Genomic DNA, 14,951 nt, shown 5'->3' on the forward strand with positions numbered 1-14,951 from the left:
TTTCGTTATACCCACTTTTATTTTAACACTCTTAGCCCTTGTACACACGGTTGGAGATTCCGACGGAATGTGTCCAATCGGACCGTTTTGTCGGATATTCCGACTGTGTGTGGTCTACATCGGACTGTTTCCATTGGAGTATCCAACGGACCAAGTTTTACAACTTGTTGGTAAAATTTTCCGTCAAAATGCTCTGATCGGACATACTTCGATCATGTGTAGAGAATTCCGATCGGACAAAGTGCCACGCATGCTCAGATCAAATTCCTACACCAAAGCTATTGGCTACTAGCGTGAACGTAGTCCTGTCGTAACGAAATAACGTCATCAGGTCGGATTTTCCGACAACTTTGTCCGACTGTGTATATGCAACAGTTTCGGACAAAATCCGTCGGATTTGGTTGTCGGAATCTCCGACTATGTGTACAAGGGCTTACACCTTAATATATGTGTAGCACTACCTGAAGGAGCAATACAAGCACCTGAACTCACTCCTAACCCTCTAGCCTTTATTGAAAGACTCTGTTTCTGTTCTAAATAAATAACCCAAAAGAAGATTCAGTGTCAGTTTCCACATTCTTTGGGCCATCTACCAGGGGAACTCCATGACAGAGAAGCAAACAAGGAGGTAACGGTAAGCCCAAACAAAACCAGCAGCTCATTCGGGGGTTAGTGCTACATATCTAACATCTGTGATCAAATTATGCTGTATACCTTATGGCAGTAAGGTGAGCTGCTTGCACAACTACAGGTGTCATCATGGCAGCCATCAGAAATTTTGGGCCCCTTACGCAGCTTTAGGCCTGGGCCCCTCGGGGCCAACCCCCAACATTCTCCAGGTCCCGCCCACTGGTCGTCCCACCGAATTGGCCCACTGGCCATCCCACCGAGTTTTTCGTTATACCCACTTTTATTTTAACACTCTTAGCCCTTGTACACACGGTTGGAGATTCCGACGGAATGTGTCCAATCGGACCGTTTTGTCGGATATTCCGACTGTGTGTGGTCTACATCGGACTGTTTCCATTGGAGTATCCAACGGACCAAGTTTTACAACTTGTTGGTAAAATTTTCCGTCAAAATGCTCTGATCGGACATACTTCGATCATGTGTAGAGAATTCCGATCGGACAAAGTGCCACGCATGCTCAGATCAAATTCCTACACCAAAGCTATTGGCTACTAGCGTGAACGTAGTCCTGTCGTAACGAAATAACGTCATCAGGTCGGATTTTCCGACAACTTTGTCCGACTGTGTATATGCAACAGTTTCGGACAAAATCCGTCGGATTTGGTTGTCGGAATCTCCGACCATGTGTACAAGGGCTTACACCTTAATATATGTGTAGCACTACCTGAAGGAGCTTCTGGTTAGATTTGGGCTTACCATTATCTTCTGTTCTCCTCGTTTCATGTCTAGGGGTGTCCCCTGGTAAATGGCCCAGTAACTAGAGAGACTGACAACAGATCCACTTGAATGGATTTTATTTGCAAAACTTAGACAATGAGCAGTCTCTTAAATTGGGATCAGAGGGTTGGAAAGGAAGTTCAGGTACTCTTAGCCCCTGTACACACGGTTGGACATTCTGCCAACCAAATCCGTCGGATTTTGTCCAACGGATTGTGTCCGAAACTGTTGCATACACACGGTCGGACCAAGTTGTCTGATTTTGCGGTTGCCAAGAACGCGGTGACGTAAGCCGTGTACGGCGGGACTAGAAAAGGGAAGTTCAGCACCACGTCCGGCAGCCTTTGGGCTCCTTCTGCTGATCTCGTGTTAGTAGAAGTTTGGGGAGAGACAATTCGCGCTTTTCACATTGATTCAGTGATTCAGATCGCTGCTGCTCTTCGGTTTCTGCTTGTCTTTGCGTATCTGATAATCAGTGCGTGCAGTCATTAAGTATTTGTTGATCACTGTGGACTATATCTTGGTATAGTACGCTTTGAAAGGCATTTTTTATTGTCTGCTTGCTTCTGCTATTCAGGTCGTTCTTTCAGGCCTTGTTGTTTATCAGTGCTTTCTGGTGTCCGTTCTGACCAGCCGACCATTTTCAAACCAGGTTTCCTCTACGTACTCGTCGTACAGTTTGTGCTGTGCAGGGCTTTGTGTTAGGGTTCTTACTTTGACACAAGCCCGGTCCATGAACAGGGATGGGAGGCATTTGTGGACCAAGAATTAGTTGCGCCAGCGTCACCAATTCTCGCACATGCCTTTGCTCCGTGAGATCCACGAGAATAATCCTGATAATTTCAGGAATTTTCTCCGGATGACGGACCCCGTTTTTCACCGTCTGCTGTCTTTACTGACCCCTTATATCACCACCAGGCAGGATACCTGCATGTGGCAAGCCATCACTCCGGAGCAGAGGTTCATCGCCACGTTACGCTACTTGGCGAAAGGGAGAAGTCGCCAGGACCTCAAGTTCTCTACAGGCATCTCCCCCCAGGCTCTGGGGATCATTATTCCAGAGACCTGTTCTGCCATCATTCAGGTCCTGCAGAAGGACTATATGAAGGTAAGTTTTATCCTTAAACATCACATTCTATGTATTTCATGATTGCTAATGTCTTGCATTTCTTTCCTCATTCCCTGGGGGAGGGATGGGGGGGTGATGACTCTCATAAGGGGACCTTATACTTTAGGCTTTAAATACTCAGTTGCCAAAATGTTATACTAATTTTGACCAAAAATGTGGGTGTCTAATCTGCTTGCAATGTTGATTTGTCAAATTATTATTTTTTGTACTTGTTTCACTACACAGTGTCCTTCGACGCCACAGGAATGGCAGACTGTGGCCTCCCACTTTGCCAGTTTTTTTTAAGTTGTGCCTTTTTCACCAACAGTGCAAACCCAAGTTCAGAGCGAGATGAGGGGACAGTCTCTTCTTCAGATAATGTTATTAAGTTGTGGGTCTGCTACACACACACCTTCTTTTTGTAACTAATGTATGTAGTGAATTACTGACCAAAATCGTGCTCATTTTCAGCACCATGGCAGGAAAATGGCATGATTGTCCAAATTTACACCTCACTGTGGGTGTTTTTTACTAAAGGCACATCCACTATGCACTACAAGTGCACTGCAAAAGTACACCTGAAACTGCACTTGGAGTGCAAAGTGGAGTTGCCTTTAGTGAATCACACTCCTTCTCAGCACAAACTAAAATTTGACTACAAATAAATTTTCTGTGCAATGAAAAAGGAAGCCACACATTGTTGAGAATTCAACTTTTTAATACAAACACATTCACATGTGCGTTTCGAAAAGGTTTTTACAACAAACCAAGAAATTTTGTGTATCCAAAACAGAGTTTAATCAGAATTTTGTTTCCTTGTTGTTTTTGTGTAAACAGGCATGTATCAAACCATAAAATACAGAACACAGGAACTTACAAAGTTCAACTTTGAAAAGTGAAGACAATATCAGACATGAGTATGTACAAACTGGGCTGATATTGCCTTCATGACATGGGGTGTGACCCCTGAAAAATCCAAATTTGGAAGATGCACACAGTGTGTCAACATGTTCTATCTCCCATCATGGGGTATCAATGTACATGCTTTGGGGCTGCAACCCCTTCATCTCAGACACTTTCCACAAAACATGTACATTGATCCCCCATGAAATGAGAAAGCGCATGTTTACATACTCTGTGCATCTTCCAAATTTAGAATTTCGATAAATACAACATTTTGTTTTTAAAATAGCGAAAATAAAACCCTATCTAGTTTTTGTTGTTTCACACTCTCCCCAAAACATCAATGATGTTCTTCATTTTATTTTTTACATCATTGATGTTTTGTTGGATAATTTCCAAATCACGATTGCACCCCATTATCTCCCCGATCAAGATCTGGGCACTTTCACTGGTAAAATGGGAACCTTCTTCCATATCACCTACAAAACAAAGCAAACAAACACACCATGTAATAAAAATATGGTGATATACATTGATGAGCTTACCGGAAGCTGTGTTCTCCGACACTCACCTGTTGTGGTGACAATTTGTCCAACGTCCACAATCTCTCCTTCCTCCTCCTCCTCCTGCTCCTGCTCCTCTGTTTCTGCTTTTGGAAGTTGCCCTTCTTTGGGAGGGGTGTGGTCCCTGGTGTCCTCATACTTGCCGAGTCTTCTCTCCCCTATAAGAATGTAAACAAAGAATAATTAGCACACAGAGGGCAGAAATAAGAATCTGAAACATTGCTTGGAAGTGTTGTACAATTGTGTTTTTGGGCCGAGTTACAAGGTGAGAACATTATTGGGTACGCTTTGTTAAGCTGGAATACTTCCCTGCAGAACGATGTTTCTTACGAACGAATGAACGAAGGAAGCCATGAACTTGAAAGTGGCCATTTTAAAATGCATAACATGAAATCAAAGCACATGGAGCAGTATGCAAGCAAGAATAATCATATAAACACACGACAACTACTTACTTTTTTTAAGAACACGCTTGATCCTTAGGTACTGCTCGTGCTCCCTCAGTTTTAGGCAACTGGATGTTCACTCAAGTTGGACAGTCCCTCTCTCACAAGGCCTAGCAGTGTCAGGAACCATGAAACAGACAGAGACAGAAGTACAATCAAATCACACTTGTTTATTAATAAAAATAAAAAGGTAAATAGAAAAAAGCGTAGTCAGGCATAGGCAGAGTCCAGTAGCCAGATCAGGTAGTCAGCCAGTCCAAAGTTCATAAACCAGATCAGGTAATCAGCCAGTCCAGACGTCAGGGATCCAAGGAGAGCAACTTCAAGCAGGACAGAAGCCAGGAGGGATGTCAGCAAGCCAGTATTGAAACAAACAGCAGGAGATGGTTCCTTGTGATGTGACCAATTCGAAGGCTAAGGAAAAAGTGAGCTGGAAGGCTTTAAATAGGCAGGTCAGACGAGCATCATCGGGAACAGCTGGTAACTGTGGAAAGAGAAGAGAGCTGGCAAATAGCTGACAGCTGAGCGGCCAGCCCAGAGGAGGAAGGGTTAAGCCAGCCCTGACAGTACCCCCCCCAATGACCCCTCTCCCTCGGAGGGCCACCGGGCTTGAGGGGAAACTAGTCTATGGAACTCGCGGAGGAGGAGAGGGGCATGTACGTCAGAGCATGAAACCCAGGAGTGTTCCTCCAGACCGTAACCCCTCCAATGCACCAGGTACTGTATGCGCCCACGGAACCTACGGGAGTCAACAATGGATTGTACCTCATACTCCTCATGGATCTCAACCTGAAAAGGGTGAGGACGTGGCACGAGGTGGTAAATCGGTTACAGACCAACGGTTTCAATAAGGAGACATGAAACACATTTGAGATGCGCATACTAGGAGGAAGGTCCAACGGGTAAGCTACTGGATTAATCCTGCGAAGGATACGGAAAGGCCCAATGAACCGAGGTGCAAACTTCAGTGAGGGAACACGAAGCCAGAGGTTGCGAGATGACAGCCAGACCCTGTCCCCAACCTGGTAGGAAGGCACAGGCAGGCGTCTGCAGTCAGCATGGAGTCTGTACCTATCATTAGCATGACACAAAGCCTCCTGGACTTGTACCCAAGTGGAACGAAGACCACGGAGATGCTCCTCTAACGCAGGAATACTCTGCGGAACAAACGAGTCAGGCAACATGGAAGGTTGGAAACCATAATTCGCCATAAATGGAGACAATCGGGAGGCAGAATTCAAGGCACTGTTGTGAGCAAACTCTGCCCAAGGTAATAGGTCAGACCAGTTGTTATGATGGTCAGAAATATAGCAACGTAGGAATTTCTCCAAGGACTGATTGGCTCATTCTGCGGCCCCATTAGACTGCGGGTTGTATACAGAAGAGAACGCAAGCTGGATTCCCAACTGTGCACAAAAGGCTCGCCGGAACCGGGAGACAAACTGACTGCCCCTATCCGAGACAATCACCTTGGGTAGCCCATGTAAGCGAAAGATCTCCCAAGCAAAAATGGAAGCCAGTTCCTTAGAGGTGGGCAACTTCTTACTTGAAGGTGTCGTGGAGTCTAAGCCCTTGTACACACGGTCGGAGATTCCGTCGGAATGTGTCCTATCGGACCGTTTTGTCGGATATTCCGACTGTGTGGGGTATGCATCGGACTGTTTCCGTCGGAATATCCGTCGGACCAAATTTTCCAACTCGCTGTAAATATTTTCCGACAAACTGCTCCGATCGGACATACTCCGATCATGTGTAGCCTACTCCGACAGACAAAGTGCCACGCATGCTCACATTCAAATTCCGACATGGAAGCGCTCGTTCAGGTAAAACTACTGCTTGTAAGCGATATAGCACATTCGTCACGCTGCAATGTTCAAAATTCTTTCATGAAGCGCATTCTCTTGTTCTTTACAATGCTGCAAGAAGGAACTTCTTTTGATGCTCATAGTGTCACACACACTTCTCCCGAACGTATTTCATGACTCTTTTTTAACCATTTCGGCAATACAATTTTTGTTTGCGTCACATCTACACAATTTTAGATTTTGTTTATTCTTTTTTGGATGGTTTTTTTTTTTTATTTCCTAAAAATCTCCTTTAAAGACAGTTCGCTAATTTCTCCTTTTTTTGGGGTGTTTTTTGTGTGTAAACTTACCACAACAACATTATTGTATTTTTTATCTTTGGTTTTTCGTTTTTAATCTACAGGAGGTTGTTTAGTGTTGGTACCCCTAGTTATTCATTTCACTTTGTATTTTTGAAATGTACCTGCCTGCTCACAAATAAACTGGCCTTTTGGAAGGAAAACACATACACAAGTATTTCATCAAACCAAAAAAACCTTTATTTTGGTCGCAATAAAATAAAAAGAGGAACGCAGCGCTGGAGAAACTTGTTACTTTGGTGCAGCCTTTGGCCCCCAGGGCAGACATGAACAAATTAGAATAAGAAAAATTTGTGGCCTGAGGAGTACATATCTCAGGGAGAGAAGTCTGGTCCAGAAGTCCTAGAGAACAGGAAATTCAGATGCCATTTATGTCCCCAGGATGTGGTTCTTCAAGAGGCTGCATCTTCTGGCAGACCAGACTGAACCCAGGCCATCACGCTCTCGTCTTCATTAGGCACTTCCCTCCAGGCATCCTTCGAGGCTGTGGCTGGGCTCCTGTAGTTGGGGCAGGAGGAGGAGTGCATTGGTCGACCTCCTGGCTGCCACTTGCCACAGCCTCCCCCCGACTGAGGTCTTCCTGTGTATGAAAAGGGGACATCGTTTTAGTTTTTTACTCATCAATCACACCATTTTGTGCTCCTGGGTTTTGCAAATTCAATGTTACCAAATAGAACAGACTATCATTCTGAGCCCAGCATTTTTCTTTCCCGTCCCAATCACTTTTGGTCACTACTGTCTCTTGATATGTAAACCACTTTGTTAAATCACAACTTACTGATCAATAAGAACATCTAGTTAACATCATTAAATGTAACACAAGAAATATGTTCAACAATGCAATACCTGTCTCAAGCTGGGCCCCACCACATGTTGCTGCCTGGAAGGCCCAGGCTGGACGTTGGAAGCCTCAGCTGGGGGTGAAGGATGCCTTGAAGGAAGACTGGAGAGTGGCGGCCTGAGTGGTGGCCTGGGTACCCCCTGGTCTACCAGAAAATGCAGCCTCTCAAAGTAAACCATCCTGGGGTAATAAATGGCATCTGGATCTCCTGATCTCAAGGACTCCAGGTGCTTCTTTCTCTCCCTGAGATATGTAATCTTCATGGCCACAATTTTCATATTCATATAGGCCATGTCTGCCGTGGGGACCATGATCCGCACCAAAGAAAGACGTTTCTCCAGCGCTGTATTCCTCTTTGTTATGTTATAGTAAAACTCATTGCGGATCTGCCACAGGCAGGGCATCTCCTTGTACATTTGGAGGAATAGCCCCATAAAATTGGGGTTTTGGAATGGATCCATATTGTCTGCAAGACACAACACAAGACAAACCCTCAAATACTAATAATGCCATTAAAAACCCTCCTAATCTTGTCCCAACATCGGCCTAGAAAGAAGCAGTCTAGTCTAGTGATGCACCAAGTTAAAATTTTTACCTTCGTTTGCACGATCGTCACGTCCGCGCCTCACTCTCTTCCCAGATCGTACGGACGATACACGCGTGTTGCGTTTTATATACAGTGCGCATGCGTGAAACTCCGCCCACCCCTGACTTTCTTTCTAGACTATTCCCCGCCCCTTCGCTTTCGGCGCAGTGGGGAGAGCATGGCGGAGAGAACGCAGCTGCGCAATCACAGTTCCACTAACGAGGAGAAGAATGAGGAAAGCCCGGAGCCTGAAATGTCCCGATCCAGGAAGAGAAGATTTAAGGCTTCAAGTATGTCTTTTGGAGATGGTGGATATATTGAACAGGACCGACTATGATGGGAAGTATGGACCTTACCCAAACCCAAATATCAGAAAGGCCAAGATCATGACTAAAGTTGTGAAGAGTTTTCAGAAGAATTTTGGGGTACGCCGATCCAAGGATCAACTGAGAAAACGCTGGTCAGACCTGAAACTGAGGGAGCACGAGCAGTACATAAGGATCTTAAAAAAAGTAAGTAGTTGTCATGTGTTCATATGATTATTCTTGCTTGCATATTGCTCCATGTGCTTTGATTTCATGTTGTGCATTGTAAAATGGCCACTTTCAAATTCATGGTTTCATTCGTTCGTAAGAAACATCGTTCTGCAGGTAAGTATTCCAGCTTAACAAAGTGTCCACACTAATGTTCTCACCTTGGAACTCAACCAAAAAACAATTGTACAACACTTCCAAGCAATGATTCATATTCCTCTTTCTGCCCTCTGTGTGCTATTTTTTTTTATTTTTACATTCTCATAAGGGAGAGAAGGCTCGGCAAGTATGAGGACACCAGGGACCACACCCCTCCCAAAGAAGGGCAACTTCGAAAACCAGAAACAGAGGAGCAGGAGGAGGAAGAGGAAGGAGAGATTGTTGAGGTTGGGCAAATTGTCACCACAACAGGTGAGTGTCGGAGAACACAGCTTCCGGTAAGCTCATCAATGTATGTGTCAGGAAAGGTTCCACCCGCTGATGATACTGTCTGACACTTGGCGTGCAGTACTGTGGTCCACCAGCAGGTGTCTCCTGGCAGTCTGGAACTGCCTGGGGAGCCTTCCCCTGTTGATAGTATCATATGATCCTTGGGCCGCAGTACTGGTGTCCACCAGCGGGTGGTTCCTGGCAGTGTGGGCCCGACATCATCTCCTGCAATTAGGTGTCATCTGAGTAATTGCAGGAGGTGTGTATAAGTACCTGGCAGACACACTGATGCCTTGCCTTGGTAGCTTCCTTGCGCTCTGAACCTGTGAACCTGTGAACCTGTTCGTTTCCTGAACCCTGGACTCTGAGCCTTGTACCTGATCCGTCCCTCCTGTGACCCATCCATCCTCTCCTTGTCCTGTTTCTCTTCCATCCCCAGCTGCTGAACCCCCGTTGTCGACCCTGGCCTGGCCCTGTTTATGATTCCGGTATTCCCCTTTACTTGTATATATTTGTCTGTTACTATTTGTGGGTTTCTGTTGGTGATTGTTTGGTTGCACATTGTAGTATATTGGAGGCGGTTGTGTTTATTCGCTTATCTTAATAAATTATATATTTTCACCTTATCTGCATTTGTTCCTCTGTTGCTGTCCACACAGCTCTGGTCACACCAGATACGTGACAGTATGTCACCATATTTTTTTTACATGGTGTGTTTTTTTGCTTTGTTTTGTAGGTGATGTGGAAGAAGATTCCCGTTTTACCAGTGAAAGTGCCCAGATCCTGATTGGGGAGATAATGGGGTGCAATCGGGATTTGGAAAATATACAGCAAAACATCAATGATGTTAAAAATAAAATGAAGAACATCATTGATGTTTTGGGGAGAGTGTGAAACAGAAAAAAATAGATAGGGTTTTAGTTTTGCTATTTTAAAACACAACTTTTGTATTTTTCGAAATTACAAATTTGGAAGATGCACAGAGTGTGTAAAAATGCGCTATCTCCCATCATGGGGGATCAATGTACGTGTTTTGTGTAAAGTGGCTGAGATGAAGGGGTTGCAGCCCCAAAGCATGTACATTGATCCCCCATGATGGGAGATAGCACATGTTGACACACTGTGTGCATCTTCCAAATTTGGATTTTCCAGGGGTGACACCCCATGTGATGAAGGCAATATCAGCCCAGTTTGTACATACTCATGTCTGATATTGTCTTCACTTTTCAAAGTTGAACTTTGTAAGTTCCTGTGTTCTGTATTTTACGCTTTGATATATGCCTGTTTACACAAAAACACCAAGTAAAACAAATTTTACAGAAACTCTGTTTTTGATACACACAATTTCTTGGTTTGTTGTAAAAACCTTTTCTAAACGCACATGTGAATGTGCTTGGATTAAAAAGTTTAATTATCAACAATGTGTGGCTTCCTTTTTCATTGCGCCAAAAATGTATTTGGAGTAAATTTTAGTTTGTGCTGAGGAGTGTGATTTACTAAAGGAAACTCCACTTTGCACTCCAAGTGCAGTTTCAGATGTACTTTTGCAGTGCACTTGTAGTGCATAGTGGATGTGCCTTTAGTAAAAAACACCCACAGTGAGGTGTACATTTGGCCAATCATGCCATTTTCCTGCCATGGTGCTGAAAACTAGCACAATTTTGGTCAGTAATGCACTACATACATTAGTTACCAAAAAAAAGGTGTGTGTGTAGCAGACCCACAACATAATAAGATTATCTGAAGAAGAGACTGTCCCCTCATCTTGCTCTGAACTTGTGTTTGCACTGTTGTTGAAAAAGGCACAAATTTAAAAAACATAAATATACCTAGGAGACACCTAAAACCAAGCCAAGCAGTAAATGAAGGCGTCTCAGAGAAAAATGTATTCTTAAAATGCCGCTCAGACATTGCCTGGCATATCAATGGCCCCCCTACCCAGAAAGTAGTCAATGTATTGGGTTATAACCTCACGGGCGCTTTGGGGGGGCAAGCCAGGATGAGCAGGTTCAAGGCCCGTGAGGTTATCTTCATTTTCCAGCAAGTCTGCTTCTTGTTGGCCAACTGAGACCGCATAGTTCACAGAAACTTTTTTCATAAAATTGTGCAGAACACAGCACGCCAGCACTATGTGATTCAGTTTGTATTCCACCATGTGAATAGGCGTAAGAAAAAGGCGGAACCGGCTGGCCAGTATACCAAAAGTATTCTCCACCACTCTTCGAGCTCTGGACAGGCGGAAATTAAAAATCCTCTGCTCTGGGGTGAGGGTCCTCATCGGAAAAGGCCGCATCAGATGGTTCGCCAGGGCAAACGCCTCATCCGCGACAAAGACGAACAGGAGTCCTTCCTGATTCTCCTCTGGGGGTGGGAAGCCCAGACTGCCACTCTGGAGACGCCAGTAGAACTCCGTCCGCGCAAAGACTCCACCATCCGACATCCGTCCATTTTGCCCCACGTCCACATACAAAAACTTACATGTCGCAGACACCACCGCCAACATCACGATACTATTAAACCCCTTGTGGTAAAATAGTACGACCCCGAGTTGGGTGGTGGGACGATGTAGACGTGCTTCCCATCTATTGCTCCTGCACAATTGGGAAAGTCCCAATGACTGGCAAAGTGGGAAGCCACAGTCTGCCATTCCTGTGGCGTTGAAGGACACTGTGTAGTGAAACAAGAACAAAAATTAGTAATTTGACAAATCAACATTGCAAGCAGATTAGACACCAACATTTTTGGTCAAAATTAGTATAACATTTTGGGAACTGAGTATTTAAAGCCTAAAGTATAAGGTCCCCTTATGAGAGTCATCGCAAATTCCAACAACTCGGTCCGACCGTGTGTATGCAACAGTTTCGGACAAAATCCGTCTGACAAAATCCAACGGATTTGGTTGTCAGAATGTCCGACCGTGTGTACAAGGGCTAACTCTGAGCACACATGGGACAGGCAGCTACAAAAGCAGTAACATCAGCCCGTAGACTAGGCCACCAGAATTGTTGGGAGATGGCCCAAATGAGTTGAATCTTCCCAGGATGGCCAGCTGCCTTGGGAGAATAAGTCTGGAGCACTGCAGTACGGAGGCTCTCTGGGACAAAGCAGCGGTCACAAGGTTTATCAGGAGGAGCATGGACCTGAGCATCAAGAATTTTGTCACCCAAAGGAGAAGTAAGACTGGTGCGAACTGTAGCTAAGATACGATCAGGAGGAATTATAGGAACCGGAACTGACTCCGACTTGAAAGTGGAGGAAAATTGTCGTGTCAAGGCATCAGCCCTTACATTCTTAGTACCAGGTAGGAATGAGACAATGTAATTAAAGCTTGACAAGAAAAGAGCCCATCGTGCCCTTCTGGGGGAGAGTCGCTTAGCCTCAGACAAGAATGTAAGATTCTTATGGTCAGTAAGAATAAGAACGGGCACAGTGGTACATTCAAGGAGATGTCTCCATTCTTTCAGGGCTAAAATGATCACCAACAGCTCTCTGTTACCAATCTCATAATTGCATTCAGCAGGAGACAATTTCTTGGAAAAGTAGCCACATGGATGCATATCGCTCTCAGAGTTAGGACGTTGAGACAGAAGGGCACGAACTCCAGTCTCAGAAGCATCAACTTCTAGGATAAAAGGCAACGTAGGATCAGGATGTGCCAACACAGGCGCAGAAACAAAGGCAGCCTTGAGAGTCTCAAAGGCCTTAATGGACTCCGGAGACCAACTCTGTGGGTTACCGTCCTTTCTGGTCATATCAGTCAGGGGCTTGACTAGAGACGAGAAGTTACGAATACATTTCTGATAGTAGTTGGCAAAGCCCAGGAAACGCTGCAGAGGACATAAACCCACGGGTCGAGGCCACTGTAGGACTGCCAACAGTTTCTCTGGGTCCATCGAAAAACCAGCAGTGGAAATGACATAGCCCAGGAATGTAACCTGTTCACGATGGAACTTGCACTTCTCCAGTTTACAATAGAGATTGTTCTCTCTTAGTTTCTGAAGTACACGACAGACATCTGTGTGGTGGCTCTCCAGGGACTTGGAAAATATGAGGATATCATCGAGATAAACCACCACACACAATTGCAACAAATCTCGGAGGACATCGTTAATAAATTTCTGGAAAACTGGCGGGGGCGTTACCAAGGCCAAAAGGCATTACCAGGTATTCATAATGACCTGTTATGGTATTAAACGCCGTTTTCCACTCGTCGCGCATGAGATTGTATGCCCCTCTCAGGTCAAGCTTTGTTCATACCGTTGCTCCCTTGAGGCGGTCAAATAACTCTGTAATCAATGGAATTGGGTAGGCATTCTTAATCGTGATCTATCTTAATCTATACAATCTTAATCTATACAAGGTCTCAATTCACCGCTCTTCTTTTTCACAAAGAAGAAACCAGCACCAGCAGAAGACGAGGACTTGTGGATGAAACCTCGAGAAAGTGCGTCAGCAACATACTCCTCCATGGCCTTATCCTCCAAGACCGACAAAGGGTAAACCCGGCCACGAGGAGGTATGGTACCAGGTTGAAGGTCAATTGTGCAATCATAAGGCCGGTGTGGAGGCAAACTACCGGCTTGACCTTTATCAAAGACATCGCCAAAATCACGGTACTCCTCCGGCAGGGAGGGGAGTGAAGCGGTGCACAGGACCTTGGATACCTTCAGGCAGCATGTCTCACTGCATTGTGGTGACCAGGAAAGAACCTCAGCATGGAGCCAAACAAAAGAGGGGTTGTGCCTCTGTAACCAAGGATAACCAATAACCAACGGAAACCTGGGTGAGGAAATAACTTTGAATTGGATTATCTCATGGTGAAGAGCCCCTATGGCCATGGACAACGGAACCATCTCACGAGTCACATGGGCAGGATGTAAAGGTACCAGGAGGCATGGGAGGTGAGGGAGGCATGGGTGGGACTACAAAGCTCGGAGGCAAATGTACAGGAGGCTTCCGCAAGCGCTCCTTAAGAGAAAGTCTTTCTCTGAGTCTGGAGTCAATGAGAATGGCAAACGAGATCAAGCTCTCCAGCTCAGTGGGTATATCTCGGGCTGCTATCTCATCCTTGATGGAATCCGAGAGACCATGAGAAAAAGCAGCCACGAGGGCCTCATTGTTCCAAGCAACCTCTGCTGCCAGAGTACGGAATTCAATGGCGTAGTCGGCAACAGTTCTCGTACTCTGTTTGATGGACATGAGGCACTTGGCAACAGAAGCGGAGCATGAGGGAACGTCAAAAACCCTTTTAAAGGAGGCCACAAACTGAGGGTAACTCAAGACAACAGGTTTTTGTGTCTCCCATAGAGGGTTAGCCCAGGCCAAGGCTCTCTCAGAAAGAAAAGATATCATGAAACCTACTTTGCTTCTGTCCGTTGGAAACGCTTGGGGCAGCATTTCGAAGTATATCTCAACCTGATTGAGAAACCCTCTGCATTGAACTGGATCACCCCCAAATCGCTGGGGAAGCGGAGCAGAACCAGACATACCTCTTATAGAGGTAATACTCGAGGCGGGAGCCTGCACAGGGACTGGCGCAGCAGCAGGGACGGCCTGCGACTCAGGTTGTACCAGAGCAGCCACCGTGGGGAATTCCAGGTGATCCGTGCGATTCAGGAGCATTTGTAACACCAAGGCAAACTGATCCATGCGGTCATCTTGCTCATCCAGTCTGGAAAAAATATTACAAACAAGTGGATTGACTGTATCTTCTGAATTCATGGCCTTCGCGTACTGTCAGGAACCATGAAACAGACAGAGACAGAAGTACAATCAAATCACACTTGTTTATTAATAAAAATAAAAAGGTAAAAGAAAAAAGCGTAGTCAGGCATAGGCAGAGTCCAGTAGCCAGATCGGGTAGTCAGCCAGTCCAAAGTTCATAAACCAGATCGGGTAATCAGCCAGTCCAGACGTCAGGGATCCAAGGAGAGCAACTGCAAGCAGGATAGAAGCCAGGAGGGATGTCAGC

This window comes from Lithobates pipiens, unplaced genomic scaffold (genome assembly GCF_037356315.1).
Source record: "Lithobates pipiens isolate NorthernLeopardFrog02 unplaced genomic scaffold, aLitPip1_a1.2 Scaffold_18, whole genome shotgun sequence".
Lineage (NCBI taxonomy): Eukaryota > Metazoa > Chordata > Amphibia > Anura > Ranidae > Lithobates > Lithobates pipiens.